The sequence below is a fragment of the Zootoca vivipara genome, chromosome 7 (assembly GCF_963506605.1).
Source record: "Zootoca vivipara chromosome 7, rZooViv1.1, whole genome shotgun sequence".
In the NCBI taxonomy this organism is placed as follows: Eukaryota; Metazoa; Chordata; class Lepidosauria; order Squamata; family Lacertidae; genus Zootoca; species Zootoca vivipara.
The window spans coordinates 3,803,269-3,824,975 of NC_083282.1; positions in this window are offsets into that span (position 1 = coordinate 3,803,269).

Genomic DNA, 21,707 nt, shown 5'->3' on the forward strand with positions numbered 1-21,707 from the left:
CTATTGATTCCTGTGAGGCTTAATGGTGTGGTTTTAGTTACCATATAAAGTTTTATGTTTATGCACTCAGGGCCCCTCCAGTGCCCAGGACTGTACAGTTGCTGAACTCACAGTCCTCTGTTTTGGAAGCCCCCATCTTGGCTTTCTCTGCTGCCTCCAAGGTTCTAGTTCATGGGTAGGCAAACTAAGGCCCAGAGGCTGGATCTGGCCCAATCGCCTTCTAAATCTGGCCCGCAGATGGTCTGGAAATCAGTGTGTTTTTACATGAGTAGATTGTGTGCTTTTATTTAAAATGCACCTCTGGGTGATTGGTGGGGCATAGGAATTTGTTCTTCTCTTTTTTTCAAAATATAGACCAGCCCCCCACAAGGTCTGAGGGACAGTGGACTGGCCCCCTGCTGAAAAAGTTTGCTGGCCCCTCTTATTCCCCCCCTTTCCTTCATTTGGTGCTGCTGTTTTTGCTGTTCTCTGCTGGCCTCCCCTCCTCCATCCCATCCCACCCCTGATTAGGGTTGCCAGACTCAATAGAGGACAGGAATCCTGTGCCTTTAATTGCCCTGCTCTCTTTTGAGTCTGGAAACCTTAAAGAGAAACCAGCAGACCCTTTGTTTAATTTCCAAGCAAAGGGTCTGCTGGTTTCTCTTTAAGGTTTCCAGACTCAAAACAGAGCAGGGCAATTAAAGGCACAGAAGTCCTGTCCACTATTCATAGAATCATAGAGTTGGAAGAGACCACTAGGGCCATCCCCCTGCCAAGCAGTCCAACCCCCTACCAAGCAGGAAACACCATCAAAGCATTCTTGACATATGTCTGTTAAGCCTCTGCTTAAAGACCTCCAAAGAAGGAGACTCCACCATACTTCTTGGCAGCAAATTCCACTGTCGAACAGCTCTTACTGTCAGGAAGTTCTTCCTAATGTTGAGGTGGAATCTTCTTTCTTGAAGTTTGAATCCATTGCTCCGTGTCCGCTTCTCTGGAGCAGCAGAAAACAACCTTTCACCCTCCTCTATATGACATCCTTTTATATATTTGAACATGGCTATCATTGAGTCTGGAACCCTAGGCTTAATGTTGAACAGAGCTGGATTGCCTGCAATCTAGGCACTAGATCTCACACTGCTGCAGTGGAAGGCAATGCACAAGGCCACTTTGCCTGCCCATTGTAATATTTTAGGAGTGCTGCAGTACAACAGACCTTGCTGCAGTGCAAACCATTACTATTTACAACAGCCTTTGTCAACTGCAAGAGCTCGCCTATTCCCTGTTCGTCTTCAGATGCACCTTGAGAAACATTTCAATTAACAGAGCACCAAACACGTATTCTTCTCACTTAAGAAGGAAGGGCAAAAAAGAAAGGAACCAGCCTTGTATGATTGAATTAAAGCAAATATATTGGCTACACTTTAATGTTACATTCTGATCTAATGCCTACCTAGCTATAATTCAAGACAGAACCATGCAAGATATGCTCTAATAGGAATTTTGCAAATTAGGTTGTTGTTTTTCCAAGAAGTAAGAGGATTTGCTACACTGTGAAACATGAGGCTGATACAATTCACACTTCTTCTGTTCTCCTTTAAGGAGGAACATACTTCTTCCGGAGCCAGCGTGTTAGTGGAGCACATCTCCTCACAGGAACTGACAGGTCCCGTATTAGCTTCATGTTATCCCAAGATGTGCATTTTCAAGCTATCTTATTGGGGGAGGGGGAGGATGGAAGGGGCATGGGTTGGGTTTGGCACAGGATTCACATTATTTGACATTCAGTCGAAACCCCCACTTTTTCAGCATGAGTCTTTCATGCTTTCCACCTTAAGCTTCATGAAATGGCTAAATAATGTATTTGAAACAGACAAAGTCATCTTATTCCCAGTCTTTGTTTGGGACACTGCCTTTTGCTTTATAAACAACTTTGAGAGCCTGATGCTTGAACCTACCATTACATTAAAACAACAACAGGTAGTTTTAAGAAATGCTGTTGTTTTTCCCCAGAGGCTCATGAAGCGCTAGGGATAAAGCAGAAATTTGTTTTGGCTGACAACTGAATGCGAACCTACCTTATTTGCACTTTGTAAAACTACAAATGAGCCAAATTGCAGCTATCCTATGAAATTCACACTTCTCTGAATTTTACGAGGCAGTTCTCCATCCAAATGATGTGTACATAAATGCATATATTAGGGAAATATTAGGCAATGATGCCAGCCGGATTTCCTGGGCCCAGTACACTGTATGTGAATTGGGGCCCCTGTAAACTATGAACAAGAACTGCTGCTTATGCAGAAACCTAGGGACCCAGGTGGCGCTGTGGGTTAAACCGCAGAGCCTAGGGCTTGCTGATCAGACGGTCGGCGGTTCGAATCCCTGCAACGGGGTGAGCTCCCGTTGCTCGGTCCCTGCTCCTGCCCACCTAGCAGTTCGAAAGCACATCAAAGTGCAAGTAGATAAATAGGTACCGCTCCGGCAGGAAGGTGAACGGCGTTTCCGTGCCCTACTCTGGTTCACCAGAAGCAGCTTTGTCATGCGGGTCACATGACCCGGAAGCTGTCTGCGGACAAATGCTGGCTCCCTCGGCCTATAGAGCGATATGAACACCGCAACCCCAGAGTCGGACATGACTGGACCTGATGGTCAGGGGCCCCTTTACCTTTAACTTCATGGGGCTGTTGAAAAAATAGAAAGGAGGATAATAAACACCATTGAACTCTTGAAAGGAAAAGCATGATGTAAATATATAGGGTAGTAGTCAGCTATGCTTTACTCAGAGTAGACCTTTGAAATCAATGAAGCTAACTTACAGTGTGATCCTGCAGCAAGCATATGATATTTTATTGGGGGGCATTACAATATCAAAAAGTTTTTCTCAGAAGGACGCAAGTCTCATTTATTTAAAGGGAGTTACTTCTGAGTAAAACCTACAAAAGCCAGGCAACTGTGTTTTATACTGTGAAGGCAGCACACTTGGGGAGGGAATGAAATAATGTGAGCACAGAGGAAAGAAAGTGCTTAAACAAACATACTCCATTACACAGACAGATTATTCTCTTCTGTCCAGGGCTAAGCTAGCAGCAAGAACAATGAGCATCTCCTGCTTTTTCTGCTGCTCTGGGAAGCCCCTTCCTCAAGTCCCAGGTGGGGGTGGTCAGTCTTCTTTCCCCACAGCACTTAGAGGCAACAGTGATTAAGCATCCATAAAAACAGCAGGCTCTGTATGCGCCTCTGATAAGCCGTAGAACATTGCTTTCTAACTATCCTTATAGATATCCAATTGACTTGCTTTTAAAAACACCCCTGTGACGGGGTGAGCTCCCGTTGCTTGGTCCCAGCTCCTGCCAGCCTAGCAGTTCGAAAGCACGTCAAAATGCAAGTAGATAAATAGGAACCGCTACAGCGGGAAGGCAAACGGCGTTTCCATGTGCTGCTCTGGTTTGCCAGAAGCGGCTTTGTCATGCTGGCCACATGACCTGGAAGCTGTACGCCGGCTCCCTTGGCCAATAATGCGAGATGAGCGCGCAACCCCAGAGTCGGTCACGACTGGACCTAATGGTCAGGGGTCCCTTTACCTTTACCTTTTTATGCATATTAAGGGAATATCAGGGATTTTTCCCCCTATGCATTATGTTACAGGGAATTGCATGCAAAAAAATTATATTTGGCAAAACTGCATACAAAAAATGTGTATGTTAGGAGAACTGTGTATTAAAATGCTGATAAATTTTCACAAGGACTGTGTTTATTTTTAAAAAAAATAGCAAAGTGATATGGAAAATTTGGGGGGGAGGAGATGAAATTAAGGGCTCAGCCACACGTTTACTTGTCCTGTGCCTAGAAATCATGGGTCCAGGAAGTCTTCCATTTGTGGCACAGGTCCAAGCTGTTTTGCCTTTGCCTTGCTGCTTTCCCCTGGGAAACCTGCTCTTTAGTGCTAACTCGGAACAAATGGCAATCCACAGAGAACCCAAGCACCGTTCATTCCACTTTAGCGCTATAATGAGAGTTTTCCTGGGAGAATGGGGGGGGGGCAAATAGAAGTGTGCATGAACCCCAAGATTAGAAAAAAATGAGAAACTGCAAGAAACCAACACGACAAATTCACCCATGGAAAGTGTTTCCTTAACCATGTTAATGAAAGTCTTGCAATGTGCTTGTGAAGTGCAGTAAGAGCTCTCTCCTTTTATCACCAGCTTGTTTAAGGCACTGAGAAGATTTGTATTGTATTAAAACCTCTCCCTCCCCCCCTGCATGTGTATATGAGATACTTGAGTGAAAGGAAGGATAAAAATATGAGCTTAGATGAAACAGTTTTGCAGTAACATTGCGATGTGGTGAAAGATCATTAAAAGATGTGGCAATACTAGTGTGTAGTATGTGCTTTGTAGTTTTCTGGGGTCACATAAATATACTTCCACCATTTGTGTTCTGACCCTTTTGTCGAAGGCCAAGGTTTTGGCATTCTAAATGTGCTGTTAAGTGATCAATTAGACACGTTCAATTATTCACTGTGGCAACTAAAATCAGAGGTAAGTACCTAGCTCTAAGAATCAGTGTCCTTGGGACAACCATTATAATGTTTTATTTATTGCTAGGCTACAAATTTGATGTACATAAGGCCCTTTAAAAATGTAGTCAGCAGGAGATCAACACTGAAACTACTCAGAAAGAAATCTTTGGTGTTTTGTGTGAATGACACTCAATGCAGAACAGCTATTTGGGAGAGACACAAACAGAAACCTTCAGCAGGAGATATCTTAACTGTTTTGAATTGTTGAAAGTCATTGTGATTGGGACCAAGTTATTGGCAAGCTGACTTTGCAAAGCACCTTAACATGGCACCTTACGATGTCAACATCCAGGTAATACGGGCAGGGCATATCTGGCACGGTGGTGCAAAGCTCCCTCCGGCGCCCCCCCGTTTCCCATAGTTTTTTAGGGAGGACAGCACTGCCAGCAGGGCTGGAGGAGGCGGTCAGCGGCTGGAGGGCGGCTCCTCTGGTGGAGAAGAGGCGGAGGCTGGACGCGGCGCCTCCCGGCTCAGCTGGCTGCTTCGTGCCGCAGTGGCCACGGCAGACGGGGGCTCCAGCCTCCGCCTCTTCCCTGGTGCCCTCCAGAACTTGGTGCCCTGGCGCCCCACGCCATTAGCCTCTATGGGTAAGACACCCCTGAATATGGGCTGCTTTTGTGCAGTGATATTAAATATCACACACACTGGGCCCAGAAGATGGATCACCGTCTGCGATGAAGTGCTGGGATGGATCCCTCAAATAAGTACCAACTGGAAGTCAATGCAGATGTTGCAGAATTGGCCTACTATGAGTACCAACCAAGGAAGAGTGGCTGACTAAATTAATGGATTATGCCAAAATGGCAAGGTTGATGGGTGTAATAAGAATCCAGGAAGAAAAATATATATGAAAGATTGGGGGAAATTTGTGGAATATTTGGAAAACTCCTGTATGCAAATAAGCTCATTAGCAGGGTTAACGTAAAACAAGCAGTTAAATATATTATTAAGAGAAACTAAATAATAACTTAAAGATGGAGTAATGTGGAAAATGCAGTATTAAAATTAAGATAAAAAAGAAACCACAAAAGTGGGGGAGGGAAGTCAAATATATGTGTACTGGAAAGGTATGTGATTTGTGTTTTTGTAATCTGTATGTCTGTAAATTTTTAAAAAACCGAATACACACACATATACACACAGTTGGTTGACTATGTTCTCAAGGGAGCGGGTGACGCTGTGGTCTAAACCACTGAGCTTCTTAGGCTTGCCTATTGGAAGGTTGGCAGTTTGAGTGCATGCGATGGGGTGAGCTCCCCTCTGCCCCAGCTTCTGCCAGCCTAGCAGTTCGAAAGCACACCAGTGCAAGTACAGTGGAACCTCAGTTTATGAACACCTCGGTTTATGAATTTTCGGTTTATGAACACCGCGGACCCATCTGGAACGGATTAATTCATTTTTCATTACTTTCAATGGGAAAGTTCGCTTCAGTTTATGAACGCTTCAGTTTATGAACAGACTTCCGGAACCAATTACACCCATGCTTCAGTTTATGAACGCTTCAGTTTAAGTACTCCGCGGACCCATCTGGAACGGATTAATCCACTTTCCATTACTTTCAATGGGAAAGTTCGCTTCAGTTTATGAACACTTCAGTTTAAGTACTCCGCGGACCCATCTGGAACGGATTAATCCACTTTCCATTACTTTCAATGGGAAAGTTTGCTTCAGTTTATGAACGCTTCAGTTTATGAACAGACTTCCGGAACCAATTACACCCATGCTTCAGTTTATGAACGCTTCAGTTTAAGTACTCCGCGGACCCATCTGGAACAGATTAATCCACTTTCCATTACTTTCAATGGGAAAGTTCGCTTCAGTTTATGAACGCTTCAGTTTATGAACAGACTTCCAGAACCAATTGTGTTCATAAACCGAGGTACCACTGTAGATAAATAGGTACCACCGCGGTGGGAAGGTCAATGGTGTTTCCGTGTGCTTTGTCACTCCTCACAGTGTCCTGTTGCACCAGAAGCAGTTTAGTCATGCTGGCCACATGACCTGGAAAGCTGTCTGCGGACGAAGGATGGACTGAACCACTCTAAGTAGCTTGTCTATGCCTTCAGGCAACAAGATCTGGAAGTCATTCAAGCACCAGCAATTCTACCAGTCCCTGAGAACTTCCTATATTTGCTATGCCTGTAATATAGATGATGTCCAAGACAGAGGAGATGTGAACAATTTTTCTCCACGAAATGCCTTGATCAGAGGTCACAGTCTGCTGTGTTATTAGCTTGAGAGAGGGGAAGACACCTAATCATTCCTAAGAGCTCTGCTGGATGGCTTTGTACAGACATGCTGGCGGCAGAAAAGTACTTCTGCTGTCATCCTCTCCACACACTTGACTCTAAATGGAGCTCCCACCGGCGATCGGTCATGTTTCCTCTGAGCCTTCCTCCATTTGAGCCCTGTTTACAGTGAGGGCAATGCTTCTTATTGTTAGTCACATAAATAACACAGATGGAGTCCAGTGAGAAAATGAATCCTGATAACACTTTACTGAAGTAACTGCACAAAAGCAGTGTATAATCGGAGGAGAAAGAAACAAAGAGGTTTTGTCTTTCTTAGCTCAGGCCTTGTACACAGCAGGGTTAGATATCCGACTAAAACATACAGAGGAAAATCTCCTTAGAATTGCAAAGGCAATCGGAGCATGTGCTGCCTCAGTGAACATCATGCCACACTGTCTGGCTGATAAGCAATACCTCCACCCTCTCTTGGTTAGCTGACTTGCTGATAGCAGAATTAAATTAGCCCATTAAGTTACACAGAGAATGGTCTCTGCTGTTTTACTTCCTATAGACCACCAGCCCCTTCAGCTTCGCCCTGAGCCCATAGCAGGCTGGACATGACAGCATCAGACTGGTATCCCCTGTTGAGACAAGCTTTGCATGTTGCAGCTGCCAAGGGCGGGGTGGGAAAAGACTGGGTTGCTTTTCAGCCGTCGTCTGCCTTTTGGATTAACTGGAGCAAGCCTCTGCTCACTAATTGAAACAGTCAAAATGTCAAATGAAGCATTTCAATAACAGAGCAGAGAGGCCCAATCTTCAGTGGTGTGTATTATTTTATTTCAAGATGTACGGAAGGACCTAAGCTGTTATTTGCAAAACTGTATAAAGAAGGGAGTCCCGGGGGTGGGGTGGGGGGGGAAAGAGGGAAAGGGAGGGACACTTTTAATCCCTTCTGACTCTGGCATTACTGTGCTTCAGCAAATATTTTGCAAAGGATTTTCTGGATGAACTTCAAATATGAAAGCAGCTCACTCCAGTAGTTCAGAGAGCTTTGCAAATTAAAAAAAGGAAGAGAGCAAGAGGGAATGAAGATTGTTTTAGCTGACATTGAAACTGCAATTCTTTTCTTACTAGCTTGTCATACAACTTAATATATTTGGGTCAGGTGCAGTGCTTTTTTCGGGCTGTGTGTGTGTGCATACCCAGAAACATTTTGTGAAGCTAAGTTTGGCCTCATTGAGGCACAGTATTTTAATATGAGTAGGAAAATGAGAGTACCCCTGTCAGGGATGCTGGTGGCTACCCTTGAGTAATGACGCTCCACACAGTCGTGTCTTTAAGACTTTTATTGGTGCATACTTATTTACAGTGCAAGAGAGAGAGGAAACATGACCGTTCAGTCTTCATCAGAATCTCGCAATGGCGCTTTCTGGCTACGCGCCCAGCAAAGTAGCTTGGGGACCCCAAAGCGCCGCCCCTTGCTCCTACAGGAGCTGGCATGCCTCAAATCAGGCATTGGGGAGAAAGGGCACCTGTCCGATGTTCGCCGCTGGACATTTCCTGTACAGGAGCTCTAGGCTGCAGTTGCGGCTCTTGGATGCTGCCGGAGCCCTGTACCGACTTGCTCACTTCCTCCTGCCCTTCACTGGACCCGCTGCTGGAGCTCTGACTGGTTGAGGAGCTGGACTTTATGATGGGGGGGGGCTGTTCTCTGTAACTCCGCCCCCTTACAACCCCTAAACATTTAAAAGCACTGGCCAGATGTATTATAGTATTTGCAATCATGGGCAAGTGCATAAACAACAACCAAGAGCAAAGAGATGTTGAGAAAAGGAAGTAGTCAAAGCTGTGGTCAGAATTTGGTGGCATCTCTCAAGATCAGAACACAGTTTAACCATTGTAGCTCTTTGTTCACACAGCGGCATCTATTGGTTTCCGTTCCAGAAAGCAGAAGAATCGATTTTACTCTGCCAAAAATCCAGAATGGATTGTGGAATGGGTCTTGCAATCTGTTCCAAGCATCTCTAGGCCTCTCTATTTGTGCTCAGGGGGTCTCTGGTATGGCGAGGGCTTAGTGATATTGTGCCCACCTGCCTGTTAGGTACCGTAGTTTCAATTTGCTGAAATGAGAATGTTTGAATGTATATTGCTGTGTGTTTAAAGAAAGCGCTTTGAGTTGGGGTTGGTTAGATAGCTAATGGTAGTATGTTCTCCAGCACCTCTCATGTGGTCGGTCAACTTTGGTCACATGAGAAGTACCCAGTCACAGACCCCATTTTTTGTGCATGAGTTGGCTGTGATGACACAGTGCGGGAAGATGGCTGTGAGTGAGCAAGCCGTTATGAACACAGCAGAGAGAGATGGCTGCATGAAGAAGCTTCTCTTGACACCGCTGAGAAAAACAGTGTCAATGCCCTTTCTCTGAGAATAGGAGAATGAGAGCAGTGCAGTAGTTAATGAGGTCTCTGAAGTTAAACACAGAGAAGGAATGAAACAGAAAGGGGATTTCTTCAAGCTGCTGCCTGGCCTGTATGGCAAAGAACAGGCTGGGTGCAAAGCTGGAAGCGGGGGGGGGGGGGGGGGAGAGAGACACAGCATTTGATTGAAAGCAGGAAGCTGTATTATTTTCTAAAGGAAGCTGAGCCCATGCTTGGATAAGCATACGTCTTGTGAATGTGTATATATACAGTATGATTCTTTTCACCATCTGTTCTGCAAGCAAAGCTTTTGAATATTTAAGGGATGTCTGGCATGCTCTGGCCCTCATGTGCATGCACAGTGACGTGGAAGCGACGTCGCCACTACCTGAGCATGCCAAAAGCCTTAATGACGCTAAGTCTGGATGGTTCTGGAAGCTGCCGGAAGGAATGAAATCTGGAGTCCTTGGAAATGTGTCCATGCCGACCAGAACTTCTGGTCCATATTTCTGCGGGAGGAGAACTTCACCGTCTCTAATTTCTTGCTCCAGTCTTTCAAAGAGTGTTCATGGCAGCAATTTAGTGTGACCCAAACCACATGGGAACAGCTTCTTTTTCATTCTCTCTGTGGACAGAGGAACCACACAGGTAGAAGACACAGCTTCAAGCTGTAGGAGCAGTGCTGCAGGGAGAGCTCAGACTGGGACAGGAAGGTGCCGTGCCATTCACGGTTCCTCTGCCTAGAGACTGAAGGACATGGCATCGAAAGGAGCCACAGGAAAGCGGCTGTGCATCACTGTGATAATGTATGGATTGAGCCTCGTGGGTTTCAGCAGAACTGGTGACAGAACCCAGGAATGGCCATTGTGCAAACGATCATTTCCAACCTGGTTGAACCTTCCATCAGCACAAGTTTGTCTCCAACATTAAACTACACCTGTCTAACGGCATACGATCAGTGCCCTGGTGCATATTTAATGTATGGAATTCACTATCACAAGATGTGGCTTAGAGGCTAGATGGTAATGAGCTAGGATGGTTTTATCAAAGGATTAGACAAATTAACTGAGAACAGACTATAAGGAGCAGGGGTGCTATGTCCTACGGCTGCCACCCCATACCCTGCTGCATCTTCCCCTGGCAGAGAAGTGGCACTGTAATCCTGGGCCAGACCCCAAATGGATGTGATCTTGCTTAAAATTGGCGCTGCTGGCAAAAGTGGCATGTAGTCTGGAAAGCTTCTTTTGCGTGAAGCAGCAGCAGGGCTGTCTTAAGCATATGTGGTGCCGGGGTGCAAAGATCCACCTGCCCCCCCCCAGTTGCCCAGTCCCAGGCGCACAGGAGGGCGGAGCCGGCTGGCCGCCTCAGCGTCTCACTGGCTTGGTCACCCCCGAACTCGCAGTGCAGAGCCGCCCACAGCAGAAGAGCCCGCTGCAGTGCTCCGACCGACGGGCAGGTCCCTGAGAGCCTGGTGCCTGGGTGCCCTGCACCCTTAGTGCCTATGGATAAGACGGCCCTGAGCAGCAGCCTCATCCTGCTTAATGGCTGGGCCAGCTCTGATAAGGAGAGAGGGTCATTAGCTATGGCATAGCATAAGCCTATATTTTAATAGTGCATTAATCTGTCACAACAGGCAAGGCGCTGGGGAAGAGAGGAGCCCTAGTCCACTGGGAGGGATGGGGAATCTCTGGGGGTGCTCTGACTTCAGCCTCAGCTGAGAGGGCTGGTTTTGGCTGCCGCATGCCCATGTTGTTTACAGGACCCACAGATGTGGCTTATGATGTGGTGGCCCTATGAGTCAAGCAATATCCTAAACCTTTCCCCAGCACACATTAGTGTTGTTGTGGTGGGGTGGGGTGGTGGTGGAGGGGACACCAGCCAGCAGATTTGCTGACCAGTAACTGGATTCCTGCCAGTTACCCATAGAAATGGTTGCCATTTTAACCCATTGCTCCCATCCCAAGCAACACGACTTTTGGAACGTGGTGCACATTAACAATAACTTTTAATCAGTGGATTCCCCCCCCCAAAAAAAATGAGGTGCCAGAACTCACCATGAGCCCCTCCCTGGTTCTCTTATAAAGGCTATGGCACCTACCTGAGAGGCGCCAGGACTGAGTTCTGGCTGAAAAAGGCCCTGCTTTTAATATCACTGGCTTCTCCTCAACCCCGCCCCCCTCTCATCCAGGGTTTGTGTTTTGGCCATATATCTTCCTTACAGCTCATTTCTAAACATTTTATGGTTTCTTACCATCCTTTGATATGTAGCATCTTAAAGTGAATGGAGCATTCATCAGTGCTGAATGGGCAGCATTTTTTCTGATTATTAGCCATTTCTTCAGCAAACCACTTGCCCAGAAGCTTTGCGGCCAAACAATATATTTCTTAGAAATCAGGTGGTTATAAATTATTATTACTGAATAAATCTGTAATGTTGAAGCTATAGATGAAGAGGATCCCCCAGGGTTCAAGAATTTTATATGACACATTTCAAGTATTTCACATCTATCATGCCAATCGTTTTTTTTGCAAGCTCCTGGTAAGATAGACCAGGATTGATGGCCGTGTTTTGTACGTAGTGTGGAGGCAGTGGGGTGAAGCTGAGAGACAGTGTCTTGCCGAAGGTCACTTGGAGTCCAATCCTAACCCCACACCATGTTGATGCCTTGCAGGGGGTTGAGGGTGGTGTGTGCTTTCATCTGCACCGGCACCTGCCAACAGATAGGAACGCACCTGGTAGGGGGGGGGATTCGATTGCAGCAGAGGCTTTGAGCTATGGGGCAGCAGGGCACAGAAATCCCTGAAACAGAGAGTTTGGGAGTGTGAGCAGGGAGCCAGTGTGGTGTAGTGGTTAAGAGCGGTAGACTCATAATCTGGGGAACCGGGTTCGCGTCTCCGCTCCTCCACATGCAGCTGCTGGGTGACCTTGGGCTAGTCACACTTCTCTGAAGTCTCTCAGCCTCACTCACCTCACAGAGTGTTTGTTGTGGGGGAGGAAGGGAAAGGAGAATGTTAGCTGCTTTGAGACTCCTTAGGGTAGTGATAAAGCAGGATATCAAGTCCAAACTCCTCCTCCCCCTCCCCTCCCCCTCCCCTCCCCCTTCTTCTTCTTCTTCTTCTTCTTCTTCTTCTTCTTCTTCTTCTTCTTCTTCTTCTTCTTCTTCTTCTTCTTCTTCTTCTTCTTCTTCTTCTGGTGTCTGGAAATACGCCGGTCCTCTTTAGCCAAAATAAAGACAGCAGCAGCGTCGTGGAGAGATCAGCTTTATTGCTTACTGCAGTAAGAACAGTGGTGGTCCCAGTGAATAATTCCAAACACTGGGCAGGGTATAAAATAATTGAAGGCATCTCTATAGCACTCCAAATACATGAAGCCCTTGTGCCCGTATCATTTCTGCAATATTACTGGTTACAGCAACGGGTGAACATCTCATGTCTCTTTACCTGGCCTGCCAATTGGACACGCCATATTTGGAGTTGTTTTCTACCTAAGAAACTCCCGTTACCTTATCATGGTGTCTTCCTAAATCATCTTCCAGGTGACAATGGCCAGCCTAAATGATTCTATACCAGCCTCTCCTTTACACTGCGATGCAGGCTTGGACTCTGTTAATGGGGCAGGGGGGCCCTACCACTGTGTACATTGCATGCTCTCCTCGCTTGCAGATAATGGCGCAGCTTTGGTTAACTAAAAAGCAAAAGAATACAGGAATACAGAGAATAGGATACAATACAGTTAGGCACAATTCTAAACTGCGCAGAGGGGCCACGCTGGCTCCTTCGGATTTGCTGAATCGAAAGCCCTTTGTCTACAACAGAATGGAGCTAGATCAGCAAAAAGAATTGCCTGGGGTTTATGTGCATCGAATCAGACCTCTCTGCCCGTATGAGTTGGCAGGATTTCAGAAATAGTGGTAGATCCACTATTCTGCACACCCCTGGCCCCTCATTAGGCTGGCTTTGTTAGCTAGTTTGAAGCTGAGGATAGATTTGAACCAGGGACTTTTGGGTTTACAAACTTGGCAGCTGCACACTTAGTCATCACTGTGTATTAGTTCTCAGTTTACGAATGGCCGTCCATGGTTTCTCTTTTGGAGCCTCATTTATGAGGTATGTTTCACTTTGCTCCGGCTACCTCAGCTTCCCCACATCAGGGGATGCACATTCTGGGGCATCAATGACGACCAAACTTGGGGAAAGGAAATTGGGAAATGTGGAATTGCGTTTAATAAAAGGATGACTCTGCAGATGCTGGAGGGGATCGTTTTATGATAGCTGCCATTTTCCTAAACATTGCTTTTTGTTCCTTTTTATGTCTCCTTCAGTGGCTTATTTTCTCCATGAGTTGGGAGGGGAGGGAGCAGCACCAACTAGGTGCTAAGCAGAGACCAGACAAGCACAGACAAATAGGAGGGAGGAAAAGGGGCCACACAGTGCCTTTACCAGGGCCAATTCATCCATGAGGCAGATGGAGGCAGCTGAGATATTGCTGGAACCTGGAAGCCACAGAAAGGCTTCTGGGCATGTGCAGAAGCGATTTCCGGAGCCGCAGAAGAGAGTCCCCGTGCTGCACTGTGCCGGTTTAGCACAGAGCGTGGGGACTCGCCAAGCGGGCGGCTCAGTTTGGGAGCGGCTCATGGGCCAGTTAAGCGACCCTCATGGGCCGCTTCCAGCCCATGGGCCTTAGGTTGCCGACCTCTGCTTTGGAGGGTTGGCAGGGGTGGGTGGAGCACGCTCAAGGCCCCTTCCCATTTCACCCCTGGACTCTACCATCACCTCTGGCTTTATCTGCCTGTCTCCAGAGGAGCATCCAACATTCTCAGCAGTAAGAGCCAGATTTATATGCATCTACTTTTCATGTGAAAAGGCTGCAACATGGGTGAAGGGGCCACCTCCGGTGTGGAAGTGGTGCATCCTGTCACACTTTGCACATTCTCTGTCAGTCATCAAGTGTTAAGGAATTAACTGATAGCTGAAGATGTGAATTGACTGTATTGGGAGGCAATATAAAAAGTTTTGGGTTGTATCCATAGTTAGGCCTACTTAGAGTAGACCCATGGAAATGGCAAGCTCAGGTGGATTATTTTCAATAGGTTTAACGAGTAAAACATAGCTGGATGCAACCTTCTGTCTATCCATTTGCATATGCAAAGCGACAATGTTGCAGGAATCAAGTGGTGGATATACTGTACATGCCTGATGGGGCAGCCCTTGGATACTAGCTCCCCCATTGCCCAATTCCCAAAGGCAAATAGGAACTCTGCTTGACATACAATTAGCAGTTTCGCTACCCTTCAGGATTCTCCAGGCAGCTGAGCAGGGCCTCCTTTGATACCCTTTGCAACTTGGCTCTGTCTGGGCTCCACAGACATTAACAAGCAGCTAGAACTAGAGATGCCAATTTATTTTTACAGCCTTCTTCTGTGGTTATTTTTCCAATGATCTGTTATAATTTCATGCTTAAATAACACTAAATAACGTCCTGTGTTTGCACAGCGTAATTGGAAGAGATGAGAAACCCTGGCAAACCATCATCATTTTTTACTGATATTCTCAACCAGAGAAAGGCTTGACAGTTAACCCTTTCAGAGCACTTCCAAACAGAGCACCCCACTTAGGACAAACAACCCAAAACAAATAGCCAAAGATGACTGGACTTTGCTAAGGTTTTTTTTTTAATGTTTTCAAGCCTTGAAAACATTTATTGTTGTTTATATAGAGCCATCTATGTGCATAGGATTTAACTGAGAAGCAACATGCCAGCGGGGAGGGGGTTAAAATGATAAAAGTTTTTCCTGCCCCTTAGAGCTTACAGACTAAAAATGCAGACGACAGGGAAGGCAATGAAATATGTTCCTAACTGGGTGGGAAATTGCGAGTGCCACAGAAGGGGTGTTGTGTCTCCATTTCAGAAGCCTACAGCCAGAGTTGTGTCTGTGTAATTCTTTTTCAAAAGCCAAAGTAATCTCACCAATATGGAGAGTAGGGTGCAACTGGATTCAGTTCCACACCAAATAGCTTATCAGTGGGATTCCAGATTATTATTATGTTTTTAATGACCTATACAGTACTTGACTAATCCCACTAGCTCTGCATCATCATCATCATCACCATCTTTATTATTATTATTAAATTGATTTATATTCTGCTCCCCCCGACTTGACACAGATAAAATACAGAGGGCTAAAACATATATAAATTAATAGTTAAAGTTGTTCAACTATAATAGAGTTAAAACAATATAAAAACAGATCTATTGAAGATGCAGATAGTAAAAACAGCACAGCACTATTTTTTCTTTTTTTAAAAGTCAGCGGAACAAGAGGGTCTTCAGATGCCAACAGAAGGGAAATGAGGGAGCCAGTCTAGCTTCTCTGGGAAGAGTGTTCCAAAGCCTGGGGGCAGCCACCAAGAAGGCCCTCTCCCTCATCGCCATCAAGAGGGCCTTGATAGGACTGAGGGTGATAGGCTAAGAGAAAGGCCTGCCCAGAAGATCTCAGAGCCCGGACAAGTTTTTACGGGAGAATGTACTCCTTCAGATAGCCTGGTCCTAAGCCTTCACTTAGACTGGAGCCAGAGAAGTGGAAGGGCGTTTGTGGAAGTGTAGGAAGAGAGATGATGGTAACTAGGGGGGAAAGTGAGCAAATAGTTACATGTATTGGGCTTCAGCTATGGGGTCAGGACTAAGGATGTCAGCTTCAGAGAAAACCAAGGGAGTTTAAAAAGAAGTTTTCAAAGTGAAATATACTCGGAGTCGAGAGTGAATTTCATGCTCTTTATTCAGCTCATAGTCATCAAGGAGAAGAATGGCTCTTTTCCCAAAACCATCTGCTTATATACATTATTTACACAATGGGCCTTGCGTGATTGGCTACTTCAGGGCTACACCTGTGGGCCAATCAGGTTGTGGATTGACTTCTGCCTGCAGCCTGATTGGCTGCTCCTACAGGCCAATCAGGTTGCACATTCACTTCTGCCAGCCGCCTGATTGGCTGCTCCTGCAGGCCAATCAGGTTGCGGATTCACTTCCACCTGGAGTTGGATTGGGTAGCTCCTGCGGACTAATCAGACTGCTGATTCTGAATCCTATTGTTCTAGGATTCAGCTCAGTACATAACACAAAGCTTCCCATGAATTGGGACAGGGAGTTCCAGGCATATGACAATTTAGGTATCTCTAGGGTTGCCTTTAATTGCCCTGCTCTCTTTTGAATCTGGAAACCTTAAAGAGAAACCAGCAGACCCTTTGCTTGGAAATTAAACAAAGGGTCTGCTGGTTTCTCTTTAAGGTTTCCAGACTCAAAAGACAGCAGGGCAATTAAAGGCACAGAAGTCCTGTCCTCTATTGAGTCTGGCAACCCTAGGTATCTCCTCTCAGCTAATGCTTACAGCAATGTACAAGAATTACAAATACAATACTCCACTCACTGTTAACAAATTATTCCTAGTTCAATTGGCCTTAATATTCACCAGTGCCTCCTCTTGATTTTAATACTACAGAGGACGCAGCGGCAAAACATTTAGAATCCAAGCAAACAATTAAGGAAGCAATAAACCTTTTATCCAGGAGCATGGAAGTACAGTATTATTTCAAAAGCAAGAATGACTCAACAGTGTAAACTTACTTTCCATGCATTCATTCTGGCAATTATTTGTAATTTGACATTGCTACACAAATTATTAAGAGGAAGCCATACCTAATGAGAGGTATGTGGCTCTGATGTTGGCCTCTATTATGGGGCAATCACCTGGGTTTGCTGTGGTGACCTCAGATTTGACGGAAGTGTATTGAGGGATGCTTTTTTTCAGCTGCCATCACTAATTCTTCTCCATCTGTCACTGCTTGAGACAGTGTCCGAAGCAGCTGTTGCCTTTGACTACCATTATGAAATAGCTAATAGAAGGGGAAGAAATGGAGACAGTGAGAGATTTTACTTTCTTGGGCTCCTTGATCACTGCAGATGATGACAGCAGTCACAAATTAAAAGATGCCTGCTTCTATGGAGAAAAGCAAGGACAAACGTAGACAGCATCTTAAAAAGCAGAGACACCACCTTGCCGACAAAGGTCCGTATAGTTAAAGCTATGGTTTTCCCAGTAGGGATGTATGGAATTGAGAGCTGGACCATAAAGAAGGCTGATCACCGAAGAATTCATGCTTTTGAATTATGGTGCTGGAGGAGACTCTTTTGAGAGTCCCATGGACTGCAAGAAGATCAAACCTAACCATTCTTAAGGAAATCAGCCCTGAGTGCTCACTGGAAGGACAGATCGTGAAGCTGAGGCTCCAATACTTTGGCCACCTCATGAGAAGAGAAGACTCCCTGGAAAAGACCCTGATGTTGGGAAAGATTGAGGGCACTAGGAGAAGGGGATGTCAGAGGACGAGATGGTTGGACAGTGTTCTCGAAGCTATGAACATGAGTTTGACCAAACTGCGGGAGGCAGTGCAAGACAGGAGTGCCTGGCGTGCTATGGTCCATGGGGTCACGAAGAGTCGGACATGACTAAACGACTAAACAACAACAACCATTATGAAGTAAACTATTATGAAGTCTCAGTTTCAGCTGTTGAGGTGCTGTATCTGTAAACTGCAAGGTAATTGTACCCTTGGCTCTGACTTAGGGCCATTTCTAACATAATACTCCAGTTTGCTCACAGGTAATCATTTTATTTTTTTAAAGGTTTAAAAGCAATTCTATATGGATGACTTATGTGCTGAACTTCCCTGGAGCTGAATCAACCACCTACCCAACAAAACCTGTGCACTGAGATATCATGGTGCAGCCCTCAAGTAACATTCCTGTAGGTGCTCAGACTCCAGGTAGCATCCCAATATAGTTGCATACCTGGACAATTAGGCATTGAGTAAATTAGATTTTTACATTAAATCACAGCCACTCTCATATAGATTCCATTTCTAAAATGACCTAATTGGGAGACTATTTGACTTCATCATAACTTCAATTGAAGTGATTTTTACAAGCACGTATTACAATATACAAGTATTATTTTATAAGTTAGAAATTAAGGTCTGGGGATTTGGGGTATGCAGTGCGGGGAGGATGGTTGGTGATTTCAGTGGTGCTGGCCAATAGGTGCTCTCCACTGCCAGTCAAGCTGTGGGAATTTTTGTTAAAACCTGAACTTTTAGGCCTCACCCAGGACCAGAAAAATGTACTTTTCCTTGAGGAGATGGAAAATCACCTTCACCACTGTAAAACATTGCATCTGTATTCATCCTTGACTGCCATATTGGTCATTTCTATCCTTCTCCTTTCTTCCCAGCTTCCGTTTTCCTTTTGCCTGCCTCGTGTGCCTTGGCTCCCAGCCACACCTGCCCACTGTTCCCAGCTGTTTGGACTTCTGCTCCATCCACACACACCCTCCCCTATTCCCCAATGTACAAACCACTCCTGGCTCTGTTTGTGCCAACATTTGCATTTCTGCTGACTGCGAGGGTTGGTTTAATTTCATGGGTGTCACTTCTTTCCAGAAACCTGTCTCTGAACAGCGGCCCCACGAATCCCCGATAAAACGTATTTTCCTACGGTAATGATTTTATGGGCCCGTAAGTCATGAATTTATTATGATCTCAGCCCCTGCTGCTGATTGCTGTAAAATGCAAAGTAATTAACAGCGAGCGACAGCTACTATTCCCACCTGGTAGCCTGTTCTTTCCTACACTGATGGCTTTGATTAAAGTAATGACTAAAGTGTGAAGTCAGGCTGTAAAATATTAGCATGATTAATGCCATGTCCTAAATAAGAAACAAAACTAATGGGCAAAGGTTTGAAAAACCATATATATATATATATATATATATATATATATATATATATATATATATATTCCATACCCTGGCTCTCTAGCCATTGTTCCATCTCATTTATGTTCCTCTTTGTTAAATAATGTATGGGTTTGAGGAAGGGTCAAAGAGCAGGGATGCCAAAAAGTGTCTTGTAGAGCCTTAAGTGCTTGCGTTAATTTCTCTTCTCTATTTCTTTGGACGTAGGAAAGGAAACAAGATTTCTGAGCTTGGCAGTGATTCTGGTGTAGCTTAGAAAGATCAGAGATATAGAAGGCAAATAACACTTCCATGTCTACAAGAGAGTTTCAGTACTATTTCCATTTATTTGGGGGTCCTTCCTTCAGGTGGCGCTGTGGGTTAAACCAGAGTCTAGGACTTGCTGATCAGAAGGTCGGCGGTTCGAATCCCTGCAACAGGGTGAGCTTCCGTTGCTCGGTCCCTGCTCCTGCCCACCTAGCAGTTCGAAAGCACATCAAAGTGCAAGTAGATAAATAGGGACCGCTCCGGCGGAAAGGTAAACGGCGTTTCTGTGTGCTGCTCTGGTTCGCCAGAAGCAGCTTTGTCATGCTGGCCACATGACCCAGGAGTTGTCTGCGGACAAACGCCGGCTCCCTCGGCCTATAGAGCGAGATGAGCGCCGCAACCCCAGAGTTGGACACAACTGGACCTGATGGTCAGGGGCCCCTTTACCTTTACCTTTTACCTTCTGCCCCCGATATTTCCGCTTGTTGACATCTGCCTCCTCATTCCACTATCCCTGGGTGTATGCAGAGCTATGCTGAATAGTCTTTACATTCCATTTTTAGGTTAAAACTAGCAATTTGGGCAGACTGGTCCCCCCCCCCCCGCAAAACACCTTTTTTATTTTGGTCCTGCTCATTCCTATTGCTGCTTATCATTCCTTCTTTCACATGTATGACCCCACCCAGTCACGGTGTCACAAGGCCACAGAGCCAAATACATCTGGCTTAGTGATGCTTTTATCAGGGAACAATTGAAGGCAATGGAAATGTGAATGTGAAGATTTCTGCAAGAAGGTATAACAAATATTTCCGACAGATATGAGTAGTTTTCTGCTGAGCGCTAGCTGTATCCCCTCCCCCCGCCTTCCTCCCTTTATGCAGTGGTAAAAGTTAATTGTATATTTTGCTGGAACGTCCCATAACATTTTGTCACTGCTATAAATTGATTGATGAAAGTTGGGTGAAATGCCATTTGGAAGTCGGAAGCATTTTGCTTCTACTGCATATATGTCATTTCCTGCCTTGTCCTTTCTCCTGTTCTTGCTTTCTCTGCTACTACTGATATCTCCTTTTGTTCCATCCACTCACTTCTGTCTCAGCATCTTCACAGGACCACTTCCCAGTGCCTCTGTGTCACACATTACACGTGTAATGCGCGGCAACCTGGAGATCGCCTTTCCTCTCTGCCTCTGTGGGATATTAAAAGGGGGGTGGGTGGGATCTGCTTGCCACTAGAGGTTTGATTTGATATTTATATTCCGCTTTTCCAACCAAAACCCAGCCAGATGGGCAGGGTATAAATAAATTATTATTATCATTATTATTAAAGGTAAAGGTAAAGGGACCCCTGACCATTAGGTCCAGTTGTGACCGACTCTGGGGTTGCGCGCTCATCTCGCATTATTGGCTGAGGGAGCCGGCGTATAGCTTCCAGGTCATGTGGCCAGCATGACAAAGCCGCTTCTGGCAAACCAGAGCAGCACATGGAAATGCTGTTTACCTTCCCGCTGTAGCGGTTCCTATTTATCTACTTGCATTTTGACGTGCTTTCGAACTGCTAGGTTGGCAGGAGCTGGGACCGAGCAACGGGAGCTCACCCTGTTGCAGGGATTCGAACCGCTGACCTTCTGATCAGCAAGCCCTAGGCTCAGTGGTTTAACCCACAGTGCCACCTGGGTCCCATTATTATTATTATTATTATTATTATTATTATTATTATTATTATTATTATTAAAATGTTGAGCTCAAAGCAGCTCTCAATAATCACAGTATCATTAACAAAACAACAAACATCACAATCACTGTACTAACAAACACAATAGCAGGTAAATAAAAGCAAACCACAACCAATTCAGCAAATGATTAAATTAATTCAACAAAGTAATTCAAAATATCAGAAATTGCTGCTGAGCACCAACCTGGTGGCAGATGACATCTTCTCTCTAGGAAAGGGCTTCTCCTTTGCTCAGAGCAGCAGGCAGTGCACTTTCAGGCACTAAGATCTGTCATATTTTTGATCTTGACTTCTTTTTCACCCTGCACGGATCCACAGGTGCGCCTTCAGGTGGGAGCAATAGTGAAGGCTGGAGGAGAGTGCTTGGAACAGTTACCTGCCCCTCATCTAGTCCTTGCCACCATCAAGGAGTGATAGCCCTCCTGCTGCCAACCCCCCTCCCTCCATGGCACTCTTGTGCTCAGGAGTAACTACTTAGGGTTATTGATTCTTCTTACTCAATCCCACCTCAATATCAACCTCTTATGCAAATCCCTTCCAGGATCATCACAGCACACTGCTCTTCCTGCTGCAAGAAAATCCGGGCTCTTTTCTCCCTGTTGCCTGACTTCTGCTACGTTCTTGGAACGGTGGTCCTTATGCACATCGGCTTATGACATCAGCTAAATAATGGGATGGTAGTCAAAACAAGTGTGTGTGTGTGTGTGTGTGTG